The sequence below is a fragment of the Hyperolius riggenbachi genome, chromosome 11 (genome assembly GCF_040937935.1).
Source record: "Hyperolius riggenbachi isolate aHypRig1 chromosome 11, aHypRig1.pri, whole genome shotgun sequence".
Lineage (NCBI taxonomy): Eukaryota > Metazoa > Chordata > Amphibia > Anura > Hyperoliidae > Hyperolius > Hyperolius riggenbachi.
In genome coordinates this window covers 219,625,483-219,639,713 of record NC_090656.1, presented here as the reverse complement: position 1 = coordinate 219,639,713, position 14,231 = coordinate 219,625,483, and the positions used below count along the sequence as shown (strand labels likewise).

The 14,231-nt window shown below is 47.4% G+C and overlaps 1 long non-coding RNA gene across 1 annotated transcript in view; it reads right to left on the bottom strand.

Moving 5' to 3' along the window:
- The window catches only part of LOC137538295 (uncharacterized), a 97,014-nt gene extending 83,937 nt beyond the window's left edge, over positions 1-13,077 (bottom strand). Inside the window, exon 1 of the long non-coding RNA XR_011024740.1 lies at positions 12,919-13,077. This is a non-coding gene — a long non-coding RNA (uncharacterized lncRNA). The remainder of the gene's footprint in view (positions 1-12,918) is intronic.
- Between the last annotated feature and the right edge of the window lie 1,154 nt (positions 13,078-14,231).

Sequence of the window (14,231 nt, the reverse complement as noted above, 5' to 3'; positions counted from 1 at the left end):
GTAGTCTTCAGATCTTATAATACAATACCATGCAAACAATCAAGACTACCAGTGCCTAAAGCAGCAAGGCAACCCCCAAAACAACAGTGATCCTCCATTTTTGACTACAGAAACCGTCTTTTCATGGACAGCTTATTTTAGTTCTCTGTAAACAGTCGAATAATGTGGGTTACCGAAAAGCTGAATTTTTGTCTAAACTATCCAGAGGACATTCTCCCAGAAGTATGGCATGTAAACTTTAGCAACCTCCAACTTTGCTTTCTTTATGTTTCTGTGTCAGCAGTGGGGTCCCCCTGGGTCTCCTGCCATAGCATCCCCTTTCATTCAGATGCCGACAGATAGTGTGAGCTGACACTGTTACACCCTGTGCCTGCAGGTCAGCTTGAATTTGTTCGGAAGCCGATTCAGTTTTTTTTATCAATCAATTCAGGGTCAGCTCTAGCTAGAATGAGGGGCCCCGGTGAAAAAGTATCCTGGGGCATCCCCAGGGCTGGATTTGCACTCTTTACTGCCCAAGGCCACTGTCAGTGTCCGTCCCCTTCAGTATAGGTAACCAGATGCCCCCCCCCCCACACTCCAATTTAGGTATCCAGATGACCCCTCCCCTTCCCTCCAGTATAAGTATCCCATTGACCCTTCCCTCTATTATAGACAGCCAGATGACCCTTCCCCCCACAACTCCAGTATAGGCAACCAGATAACCCTCATCCCTCCTCAAGTTTAGATAGCCTGATGACCCCCTCTAGTATAAGAGGCTAGATGACCCTCCAACTTTCCGTAAAGTTGGCCTGATGACCATTCCTTACTCCACTACAGGTAGCCAGGTGACCCTTCCCCCCTTCCCTAGTATAGCCTGCTGCCCACCAGCCCCTTGATCCTGTGGTGCCCTAGGCCGTGGCCTATGAGGCCTTGGCTTAAATCAGGCTCTGGGCACCCCTGATCCCCCCCCCCACCGCAAGTTCCCCCCAGGGTTATCAAGCCGGCTGCTGATCACTGCTGTCCCCCTCCCTGGTCTCCTCCCCAACTTCCGCTCCCTGGGGCCCCTGCAAAGTGTTTGGCAGTGTAGCATGGACTATAGGAGGAGCGCGCACGCCAAGACTGGCGAGTTGCTATGCTGCCAAAAACTTTGCAGGGCCCCAGCACAAATCAGCAGGAGACCCAAGTTGGTGGGGCGCTGGCAGCGCTTGGGGCCCTGGGACAATTGCCTTGGTGTCCTCTATGCTAGTGCTGGCCCTGTGAACAATTTTGTTGTAACAGTGTGTAAAAAAAAATAAAAAAAAGTTGGCAATAAAAATATCAACCCCTATATGGCCACTGTAACAAACATGGGGAGCAGTGGGAGTTTTTACAGAGAGGCAAGGTAGGCGTCATGCCGACAGGTAAACACACAGTAGTTTGCATTGCGCTTTCAGATCTCGAGGCAAAATCAGTCTTGGATCAAAACTGCTTCACTGACCAGAGGGAGATTTAGCATATTTACATTATTATTATTATTTTTGGATTTATATAGCGCCAGCATCTTCCGTGGCGCTGTACAATAGCATACAAGGTATAACAATACAGAGTATACAATACAAGAGGGTGTAACAGCTAAAACAGTGAACAAATTAACTACATGTTTTTACAAGAGGTGGGGGGTATGTACACCCATTACACATCATTGTGAGACAAAAGGGGAAGAGAGCCCTGGCCAAAAGGCCTTACAGTCTAAACGTTTAAGGTATAGGACAGTAGGTAAGGGAAGCGGTGGTTGGTGGGCGGAGTCCTAGGTAGGAAAGTTTGCTTGCCTGAAGAGGTGAGTTTTCAGATTGCGCCTAAAAATAGTAAGTGTGGGTGAGTGGCGCATGTGTTGAGTGAGAGTGTTCCAGAGGAGGGGAGAGGATCGAGAGAAATCTTGCAAGCGGGAGTGGGAAGAGATGAACAGGGAAGAAGGATATCGTTAGCAGAGTGGAGATTGCGAGTAGGATGGTATCTGGAAATAAGTTTATTTAAATAGGAAGGAGCTATGTTGTGGAGAGCATTGTTGTGTACATTGCATGTACACTCTGCTGCTGATAAATTGTGTTCCATCCCCGGCGGTCTAACTTAAAGAGAAACCATGACCAAGGACTTAACTTCATTCCAATCAGTAGCTGATACCCCCTTTCCCATGAGAAATCTTTTCCTTTTCTCAAACGGATCATCAGGGGGCTCTGTATGGCTGATACCCCTCCCACAGTGTGATGTCAGGACCATGGTTCTGACATCACACTGTGGGAGCCTTGTTGCATTGTGAGAATTAAACAGCGGTTTCCAAATGCCAAAAAAGCAAGCAACTTCTCCTTCCAGTAACATCACCTGCTGACAGTAAAAATGTCATTATGTGATATATGTCAGAATGTAAATCAGGGAGAGGAACATTTTTACAATGGGCAAACACTGACTAAATTATTTATACATAATTATTGTAAAAATTAAGCACTTTTTCACTGGAGTTCCTCTTTAATGTTGCCGGTTACCCCACGATACCTCTGACACTACCGAAGCTCCCGGCATCGATTCTTTAGCAGTAAACCAGAGGGGATTTCTGGCAGTGGGTGAGAATTCCTTGGCCCTCTCCCTGTCTTTGGCACCGGCCTCTCGCTTGTGTCCCACTAAATTACTGTTTGTTTGCTGAAGCTCCAGCTATATTTTTGTTTGTCGCTTGCCGGGTCCAGCGATGGATTCCCTGGCCAGGGCCCTTATTTCAGAAACAGCAGCTGCCTCTTAAATCTCCTCTGAAGGAACATTCGAGGGGGGTAAAAGGCTCCTGTCTATTTATAGAGATTGCTAGAAAAAAAACACATCGTTCCATTAGGTTGTGTTATCGCTCTGCTGGAAGGGACAGGACACGCGAAACGCTGTTGCACAACAATTTCTGGAAACCTTAAAAATAAAAAAAAAAAGTGTACCTGAAGTACAAAAATAAAATACTTAAAGCGGATCTGAACTCAGAACTTCCTCTGTTTTAAAAGATAAGCAACAGCATAATAATGGCATAGTCAGCCACAAAATCAAATTCCATTTACCCACTACTTTTCCAACAACATGCCACTCTGCTTTACACCCTAACCCCCCTCCCCCCCCCCATTGTTCTGCACAGGCAAAGGCATAACTAAGGAGCTTGGGGCTCCCAGTGCAAGTTTTGCAATGGGCACAGGGCCGGTTCTAGAGTTCTTGCTGCCTGAGGCAAACTTGTGAGGATGCCCCCCCCCCCCCCCATAGGTAGTATAATTGCCCCCAGTAACGGTAGCATGGAGGGAGTAGCAGCCAGGAAGAGGGCAGCAGGCACAGCGGTGGGGAGGCATTGCAGGAAGTGAAAAGTGGTGGTAAGTATCGCTTGGAGCGCGGAAGGAAGAGGCCTGCTGACACACACACACACACACACGCATTGTACACATAGCTGGAGGGGGAAGAAGCGGTCAGGGGAACCCAGGTGAGGGGGGGGGTCCAACCCCCCCCCCACCCATGGCCAGGTGGGTGCTGCCCCCACACTTCTGCCATCTAAGGAACCCGCCACACCCTGCCTAATGGGCGGCCCATAGCTGAAGGGGCCCTATGAACTCTATTGATATGAAGTCCTAAAACCTACTGTGGACAGCTGCAGTGTCAGAGAGGTGTAATCAGAGTAAGGGAACAGCTAGTTGAAGGGAACCTTAACTGAGAGTGATATGGATGTTTCCTGTAAACAATACCAGTTGCCTGGCAGTCCAGCTGATCTCTGTGGCTGCAATAGTGGCTGAATCACACCCTGAAACAAGCATGCAGCTAATCCAGTCTGACTTCAGTCAGAGCACCTGATCTGCATGCTTGTTCAGGGGCTGTGGCTAAAAGTATTAGAGACACAGGATCAGCAGGCGATTCAGGCAACTGGTATTATTTTAAAAGGAAAAATACATATCCTTCTCAGTTTAGGTTCCCTTTAAGAATTACTACTATGCAATGCACATATTGAGGTGTTCATTACCAGCACAGCACCAATACAAGCTAATAGGATGGATGAAGGATGGCCTCTAGTGGCTCCCTCTGGTCCAACCTCTACATCCTCTATTGCTACCCCACTGGGCATAGAGTGCATCTCTGCTTGTTAACAGCTTCTATGCATTGGGGTACAATTTCGGGGTCACAGCCATCTTCAGAGAGAAAAATTAAATTTCACATTTTATCAACTGATTTTAGATCCTAACAAAAGCAGCAGTGAGCGGAAACAACATGACAAAATGGGGGTCCCAAAGATAAGAGGATTCCGGTAGTATGGGTTTTTTTGTGGCATACAGACAGGAGCATGGCTGCAAGAGGAAGGGATGGGGTGCATCTATGTCTGCAATGGGTGTGCACTGGGCGTCTCCATTGCAGCTGATGCCTCCCCTTCCTGTTTCTCCATCGACAAGCTGTCGACAAGCCACATTTACCGGCAGATAGTGGTGAATAAAGGCTCCTATGGACAGGGCTTGGAAGGCAGGACACATTAGGCAGCATCCAGCTGTAAGGAAATAATATGAAAACAATTCTTTAGAATGGCTTCAGGTTCCCTTAAAAACAAGCCACAGACAAGCTATTCACAGCAGGACTCTCTGGGTGTGACCAGGACAGGAAATAAGAGAAATCTGCTATAATGGGTTGTTAATAGTGACAACCTAACGATATCTATCTCTTTTATACTTGGGCTGCACAGTTAGATGCCAGAACATTCCGGGAGGCTGTTTGATGTAAAACGACCTGTGATACAAAGGGGAGGTTAAAATGAGGCTATTTTCTGATTATCTGAATCACCACCCTGGAAATGATTCAAAAGGAAGTTTTACCAGCCTGGAAGTGATTTTTATTCCACTAATTAGTATATTGTCTTCCAGTCTTCAGCTCCAGTCACGGTGGAAGGACTAAAATAAGGCTGGCTATATATTTTGGACATCATAACTCAGTTTGCTTGATTCACAAAGCCATGCTAACTGTTAGCACGCTGGTGAAGAGCCCATTATCACGCCTAAACTCAGTTTAGGCGTGATAAAATAAACGTGCGCGCAAAGTTTTGCGCGTTAAGTTTTACGCACGCAAAGTTTACATGCGCAACGCCATTAAACCCTATGCGACCGGACTCTGCGCACTCAAAACTTTGCGCGCAAGTTTTTTCCTCAAAGCGGTGCTAACCTACTTAGTGCAATGCTTATCACGCCCAAAAGTCTTTAGGCGTGCTAACTAGGTTAGCACCGCTTTGTGAATCAAGTCCAGTGTGTGCTAAAGAGCTCACCTGCTCCTGCTCCTAATTCTAACCTAGCACTATTTAAACCTAACATTAAAGTACAACTATTGCAAGTTACTGTGAGTTCAGCTTACTGCACTTTTACTTGACCTGATGAAGCTGTTTTCACTGCGAAGCACGTTGTCCTATGTGTACAATAAATGTGAGGTTTTTTTAGCGAACATCGTATTCTTGGAAGTTCTAAGATCTAAGATGGCGCCGGACTCGGATGCCACGGCCACAGGGCTCCGGCCTTTTTTTGCTTTTTTGAAGCAATCTCTTCCTCCACTCACCTCTGACTTTCACTTCTGCTGAGGTAGGAGGCGGCGGAGGACATGATCACTGCTGGTCTTAATCCGTACCAGCCACGGATCGCAGTCTGAAGGCCGACAAGAGGATCAAGCAAGCTGATCGGGGCCCACGTGCAGTGCAGAGGAAGCACGGAGCTCTGCTGATCTGCCGCCAATGCTTCCATCCACGGACTCCGGACCATCAGCGCCACCACGATCCACTATGGCGGTGCACAGCTCTTCATCCAGGTGCGCTTCCAGCGGAGAGGCCCTTGTCCACCGCATTCTCCATCCACAGAGGCCGACACTGCGCAGGCCGCCGGCCAGCTTGCTTGTCGGGTGCGCCTGATCTCTCACATAGGGGCCGACAGCTGATCAGCGGTTCTGGCGCCCGTGCTCCGGTTCCCTCGTCGCTGCCTGTCTCTCGCCCTGAGCTAGCCCCTCCAGCCTCCGCCATGAGGCACAGTGTCCCGCAGGATCCCTGGGTGCAGCCTCAACTCTGCTGCTGGGGCAACAGGACGCCGCCGAGCAATGTAGCTGTCTGGCGACGATCTGCCTAAAGCCAGGTCCACCTCCGCTCCCCACCACCGAGCCTGCAGTGATCGGCAGCACAGGGCAGCGCTGGAGTCCCCTCTGCCATCATCCATCAGGCCGCTCAGACCAGCCTACACAGCAGCCCTGGATCCCCACAAGCTCCGGAAGGCCTTGTTCTCCTCCATCAGACCTGCTCCCAGAGTACCGGGCCCCTCTGCCTGCAACCACCAGCTGCCAGCACATGTATTACGGCCATGACCACCCTAGATAGGACAGCAAGCCAGGCCTAGCTTGCTTGCTTAGCAGACTGTACTGGACTGTATCCAGGGGGGGTTCACCATGCTGCCTTAAAAGGTCTCTGCCTCTCTCCTCCTGCCTTGGTTCTCTCTCTTTTCTTCCTCATTCTCCCTTCAGCTATCTCTTCTCTCTCACTTTCTCTATCCAATTTCTTCTTCTCCTCTCTCTTTCTCTATCCACTTTTTTTCAGGACACACTGCGGGGTATCTGGAGCCGCTGTGGAGCGAGCGAGTGCCGTCGGTAGTTGGCAGGCTGCTCCCCTCACACAGCACTCCAGACTTCCCCACGCGTCCTTCACTATTGTTATGTGCTGTATGTATTTATAGGTAAATGCTTACTTTGTTCCATACTGTACTTGACTGTATGTACATTGTATTGCATGTATGTGTTTGTACCATCACCGACCCTGTATGAGCCAAAAATAATTCCGGGTACAACCCCCGTTGTACTTGGCAAAATAAACGATTCTGATTCTGAAGGTAAGACTCTTACCATCATTTTTTTGCCACATAATATATACCCCTAGTCCCCTACTACCCCCGGTTGCCTCCTACCCAGTGGCGTAGCTAAGGAGCTGTGGGCCCCGATGCAAATTTTACCATGGGGCCCCCCAAGCAGTCTATACATAACAATTGATACGGCACACCAAAACCTGCCAATGGCAACTACAGTGTTAGAGGTGCAAGAAGGGAATGGGGAACAGTTAGTTAATGATTACCACTATTCAAAGTATCTATAGAAGTGATTATTATGAGCACAGGACCAATAGAGAGCTAATACTGTAGTTGAGGGAGGGCCCTTCGGGGCCCCTCTGGCTCAAGGGCCCCGATGCGGTCGCAACCTCTGCAACCCCTAATGCTACGCCCCTGCTCCTACCTCCTTCCATAATTCAAATACCAGCAGGGAAGCAATGTCGCTTGGCAATATGTAACATTGCACGCAGAAAGTCCACGAACCTCTAGATTTCAGTCTGTAGATATTGTCCCCAGTATGGGGCCCCCTACTGACCAGTCGTGACATACCGGCTTGATGATCAGTGTTGACATTAGATTTAGCACAGTTTTTCCACCTGCCCAATAAGGGGTCTCAGCAGAATGTGGAATATTCCCAAAGCCTATTGTAAACTGTCAGAGCGTAACCGGGGAGACAACAGAAGGAAAACACAGGCCGGATCTAGTGATTTACTCACATTTTTTCCCCTCGTATGAGAAAATAAAAAGACTATTCGCCTTTGCGGTGGGATTTTATTGTGCAGCCCTCGCTACGCTTCTGAGATTTTTATCTCCATCAGGTTGTTTGTTCAGATTTACTCACGATCCCGGGATTAAACAGCCCTATTCTGCGTTCCGGGCCGCTGAGTTTGGACTTCGCAAATGCCAGGAAGCCCTCACATCTGGGCTTTATACACGGAGCGCAGGCTCAACAATAGAATTACAGGATGGGAAAGGCTGATGGACATCACACAGAATGGACATACGGCGCGGTGCAGGCCGAGGCAGAGGCGAGTGAGGCTTCAGCCTCAGGGCGCAGCGTAGTAGGGGCGCACAACTCACTCAGCTATAATTCCCCTATTGTGTTTGAAGCAGAGAGACCTAAGAAAAGGGGACACATGACAGTGACTGCAAGCCAGATAACTAGAGATTAAGGTGTTGGGGGTCCTGGGGAACCTCTTAGTCTAATAGCAATCAGTGTGTGACGGCTGGGGTGGAGGGATGGAGGGGCGCACTTTGGTGTCTCAGCCTTGGGTGCTGAAGGACCTTGTCCTGGCTCTGGCAGCACTAGCCATGGCTACACCCCGGTGCTGTGAGTAGATGTAGCCTTGTGGTAGGTACGCCACTGGAGAAACCTTTCATGAGAGTACAGCAGAATAGAGTATCAGGGTCGTAACTAGAGGGGGCAGCCCGTGATCTCTGGGGGTCCCATGAATTGTAGTTATGCCACTGTATAGTTTTACCTTTTTAAAACATAAGAAAAGTACAGGTGAGCTCCTTGAGCACATGTTCTAAAAGCAAGACCCACAATGCATCACTTCAGCATGGAGGGCAGAAGTGTGGGTTTATAAATCCTCTGCAGCCTAAGGCCGATATGAACCCCTCCCCCCACAAAAAGACAGATTTTTCAGTTTTTTTCTATAAAAATCTGATCGGGTGCGATGGAAAAAAATAAGAAAGAAAAATATAAAAACTGAAATTTTGATGTTCGATTTTTCCCTCTTGATTGATCAGAAAAATCAATCAGAACAGCATATGGCCACCTTTGGGGTGTAATTGTTATCAATCCATTTCTCTTCCGCTGCTCCCACTTCTGAGGCTGGGAACACACTAGGCCAGGGGTCTCAAACTCGCGGCCCGCGGGCCATTTGCGGCCCTCGATACAATATTTTGTGGCCCCAGAGCTTGTAGGGGCCCCCAGTGGCAACAAGAGGAAAAAAAAATTTCAAATCGGCCTTATAGTTTTTGAGAAAATCGATTTTAAAGTTGCAAAGAAAAAAAAAATACACATTTAAAAACCCGCCGACTTTAATGGTTAATAGCAAATCCACCTTCAATGCTAGAAACCCTAAATTTGCAGGATATGTTAAGGAGATCATTAGGAATAAGAGGAAAAAACTATTTTTCAAAAAGACCTTATAGTTTTTGAGAAAATCGATTTTAAAGTTTCGAAGGAAAATAGTATACTTTTAAATGCGGTAAATGTCACTTTTAGTAGCAAGCCTAACGGTAATGTAATTTTACATGTATCAAAAGAAAGAGCAATACATTTCCTGACAGGGTTTCCAGGGGGTCCATACGCAGCCGCAGCGCTTTGGCCAGGGATCGCTATACAGCCGCAATATGGCTGTATGAAGATTCCTGGCATTTTTTCCTATTTTCCCCCCAAAAAAATTTATGTTTAGAGTGTGGGAATTTTTTTTAAAAAATTATGTGGGGTCCCCCCTCCTGAAACTTTTTAACCCCTTGTCCCCCATGCAGGCTGGGGTAGCCCGAATGTGGAGCTCCGACCGATTGGGGCTTCACACCCTGACTATACCAGCTGCAAAAAAGGTCCCTTAATGCCGATTTTTGTTCCAGGGTATCTGTTGGGGGGGGGGGGGGGGGCAGGTTTATTTTGCTCTGGGGCCCCATTGTTGCTTAAACCGGCCCTGCCTGCCGGCAAAAGCAAAAGAGACACGGAAGCGAACTATATTTGCCCATTTTACCTTATAGTTCACTTCAGTGCTCCCAAGTAATCCGCCGCATCCCCGCCGCTAAACAAGGGCTGCAGACCCCCAAATCCCCTGCGCAAACATCCACGACTGCGCTGAGGGGCAGAGCTTCCAGCTGTAGCTCTGCCCCTCCTGACGTCAATCGCCGAATGGATCGCCGCCTCTCCCCCACCCCTCTCTGTGAAGAAAGAGTGAGAGGGGCGGGCAGAGGCGGCGATCCGCCGCGATTGACGTCAGGAGGGGCAGAGCTGAAGCTGAAAGCTCTGCCCCTTCCAGGAAAGGACGGCAGATTGCCCCCCAGGGCGATTTGGGGGCTCTGCAGCCCTCGTTTTGCGGCGGAGACACGTGAACTCCCTTATGCGGCCCAGCCTTATCCTGACTTTGCCTCCTGCGGCCCCCGGGTAAATTGAGTTTGAGACCCCTGCACTAGGCAGAAACGCTAACATTTTTGTAGCTACTGCAAGTCTATGTAAAAACTCATATGTGTGTTTTCCATTGTGCATTTTTGAAAACACACAACTTGCTGCATAATTTTGAAAATGCATGTAAAAATGCGTTTTTATTTATTTTATTTTTTTTTAAACGCTACTGTACTTTACTTCATTGATTATTGCAAAATGCACCAAAATGCTTAAAAATGTGAAAAATGCACACCCAAAATGAAAATGCATACAAACATGCAACAAAAAATGGAAAATGCACAGTGCAGAAAACGCATGGTTCCACCTAGTGTGCGTAGCAGTGCTTTTCAGCGCTGCGAGATTTGGGCGCAGCCGGCGCCACCATAGACTATAATGGGAATCACATCTACACCTGCCCTCAGTGTGTAACGTTGGCGCCGTCAGAAGACGGAGCCGAAGTTGCTTAAAAAAAACACAATAATTCGGCCTCCAGCAATCGCTGGAAGCTGAATTATATCATTCCCCACCATCCATGGCGGCCTGGAGGGGGAATAGTAATTAATACGGCCTGGACTTGTGCAGAAGCACGATCAGCCATATACAGGCTGTATCCTGAGCCCAAATCTACCGGTGCCTATTTCATATGTATGCCTAGTGTGCTCCCAGCTTAAAGGCTGAAACCCACTAGAGCGATTTTTTGAGCGTTTAGGGAGCGATTCAAAATGCTAACGATTTCCCTAAATGCTCAGGTAATGTTAATGAATGGGCCAAATTCCACTCGAGCGATTGCGATTAGCAAAATCACAACCGCAGAACATACAGCATTTTTGAGCACTAGGGTTTAGCGTTTCTGCAATATAAAGTACATAAACGCTGACATAATCGTTCATGAATCGCTATACAGAGCGATTTTGCTAGCGTTTTTAAATTACTGCACACTGTAAGAATAAAATTGATTGAAAAGACTAATCAGAATTAAAACCGCTAATAGCTGCACAATCGCTGGCAAAACACTTACATTTTTTAAAATCGCTACCAAAATCGCCAGAAAATGCTCATGAAATCGAGTACAAAACGCTCAGGGCTCTTTCACATTAGGGCAGATTTTCTGCGTTTCAACGCAAAGGGTAAAGTTTGCGTTACCCAAGGTGAAATGAAAGTCCATAGACTTTCATTTTAGCTTTCACATATAACGCAGCCTTTTTGTGCGTTGCGTTACACTGCACCCAGGCGCAGTTTTTCAGCCAACGCTAGCTTTATGCGTTACAATGTTAGTCAATGTAAAACGCACACTATGCGCGTTTTCAATCCGTTAACGCAGGCAATCAGTCCCAGAATGCAACAGAGGAACAATGTAGAAAGTTGAAAACTAAAAGAAAAAAAAATTACCTGCGTTTTTCTATGTGCTGTAACGGATTGAAAACGGATTAAAAACGCACACTCACTGCAGTGCAACGCATATCAAAACGCATTAAAAGGCATACAACAAAACGCATGCTTTGAGCGTTCTCCAACGCAAGCTCTGATGTGAAAGAGCCCTTAGTAACTACTTAAGGACCAAGCTGATTGAAATCCACACCCTGTTTTGGTGGTTACCTGGCTGGTAGGGCGTAGATTTCAATCAGCTCCCGCTGTTTCCGTCGATCACGCCTCTGAATCCCGACGTCTCTCGCTCTGCCCGTCTCTATGACTGCAGAGTCATGTGAGCTGGTCAGGAGACGCTTTCATTGGCTCCTGACCGTGTCTATCAATGTAAGAATCTCCCATTGGCTTTCTTTGATAGGCAGGGTCAGGAGCGAATGAAAGTGTCTCCTGACCGGCTCACAGGAACTCTGCTGTCATAGAGACGGCAGAGTGTGTGGCCCAGGATCCTGACGTGCAGCGGTGACAGCAATTGCGGCGGGTATGTGCAGCGATTCGTTGTTCTTGTACCATCGGTCTCTGGTCCTTAAGGGGGCAGAGACCGCCGGTACTTCAGTTGTTAAAACCGCTAGCGATTGCAATTAGCGATAGCAATTTGTAGTGGGTTCCAGGCCTCACACACAGTGGCTGCCCTTATAGAGCCAACGTGGGTGGGCTGTATATGATTATTATACATGCAGTGTTGGGGGGCCCCAGAGCCGGTTCTAGACTTTTTGCTGCATGAGGCAAACTTGTGAGGATGAATCCCCACCCCGATTTGCAATGATCACACAGCACCCGACAATTTACTCTGCTTTATTTAATGTTCTCACATGACATGCTGCAGCTCAATCCAATAGCACACTGGCTGGCTGTGAGGCCTGGTGCACACCAAAAACCGCTAGCAGATCCGCAAAATGCTAGCAGATTTTGAAACGCTTTTTCTTATTTTTCTGTAGCATTTCACCTAGCATTTTGCGGTTTTGTAAAGCGTTTTTGGTGTAGTAGATTTCATATATTGTTACAGTAAAGCTGTTACTGAACAGCTTCTGTAACAAAAACGCCTGCAAAACCGCTCTGAACTGCCGTTTTTTAGAGCGGTTTTCCTATCCTTTACATTGGAGGCAGAAACGCCGCCGCAATCCAAAATCTGCAGCAGCCCGGGAGTATGCGTTTCTGCAAAACGCCTCCCGCTCTGGTGTGCACCAGCCCATTAAAATACATTACCCTAGCGGATCCACACCCGCAAGGGGATCGAAAAACGCTGCCGAACCGCTCTGGTGTGCACTAGGCCTATGTCTGTGACAAACACACTTCTAACCCTCAGCCACTCCATTCCTCCTCAGGAAGGTACACACAGTACACAAATGCTGCCCCTGAAATCTCTGCGCCCGATGCAAATGTTTCACCTTGCTTCATGAAAGAGAACCGGCCCTGGGGACCCCGGCGTGTGATCTGCACTGAGGCCCACAGCTCTGCAGCTACACCATTGATTTTGTCACTGAATAAGCTAGAAAATAAGTAATGTCTTACCAGGATCAGCAGCTTGAGGCCTCCTGTCAGCTCAGATCTGGCCGTCACTCAGGTGTTTGGGGGATTCATAATCAGGACAAACCAACCCACACAGTTCAGCAGGGGGTGCAAATTCTGACATTTCTTTGCATTTCTTCCTAAATTCTGCATGACTATTATAGAACCAGACAGCTCTTATCGATAGGTGAAAGGACTGTTTGCAGTACAAACACAACAAAACTGCTGATCTGGCCGGTCCCTACACTCACCAGAAAGTTCTAGAGTTTACATAACTCATTAGTGCAGAAACTGCAGTGCTAGTGCTCACTATTAGTAAGGTCAAAGAAAAGGTTGGCTGGGTGCACACATAGCATAACATGAAAGGCTGCGATTTAGGTCTTTTTTTTCATTTTATGTTGTGTGCGGTTTTTGAGCGGTTTTGGTTTTTAAGATGCAGATGCATTTTTCAAGCATTTTGCGTGCGTTTGAATGCGTTTGCGGTTTGCATATACAAAACGCACATGCGTTTTTCATGGGTTTTTATATTTCCATTTATGTAAATCACTAGTAAGACAACAGGAAGCGGAAGTACATTGCAAAACCATTTTGGGGGGTAAAAAAACGGCACTTATCCGTTAGCCGGGCGCATCCGGCAGGTGGCGCTAATTACTATTCCCCTTCCAGGCCGACATGGATAGTAGGGAAAGATGTAACTCTGGTGGAGTTTTGTCGCCACCTGCCGGATGCGCCCGGCTAACGGATAAGTACCAAAAAAACATATAAAAACGCATGAAGAGCGCACACAGAATGCATACCATTGCGTTCCCATTGGCTTTCATTATGTGTGTTTTGATGCGTTTTTGAATATTATGCAGCAAAACCTGCTTTTTCAAAAACGCATGCATACAAAACGCATATGCGTTTTTTCCTGTAGCCCGTAGACTTCCATTAGTGGCAACAATGCAGCGTTTCCGCAATGCTAGCGTTTCTGCTATGTGTGCACCAATGCGTTTTCCATAGCACATAGTGGAAACCGCATATGCGATTCTGCATAGTGTTCCTACCCTCAGGCCTGGAACCCACTACAATACGCTATCGCTAATCGCAGTCGCTAGCGTTTTGTATGAGCAGTTTGTAAGTGATTTCATGAGCGTTTTAGGGAGCGATTTTAAAAAAGTATCAATTTGCTAGCGGTTGTGTAGCGATTAGCATTTTAAAGTCTGATTGGTCCTTTCAATTAATTTTAATTTTGTTACAGTGTGCAGTAACTTAAAAACGCTAGCAAAATCGCTCCGTGCAAGTTTTGATGAGCGATTATATACTTTACATTGAAG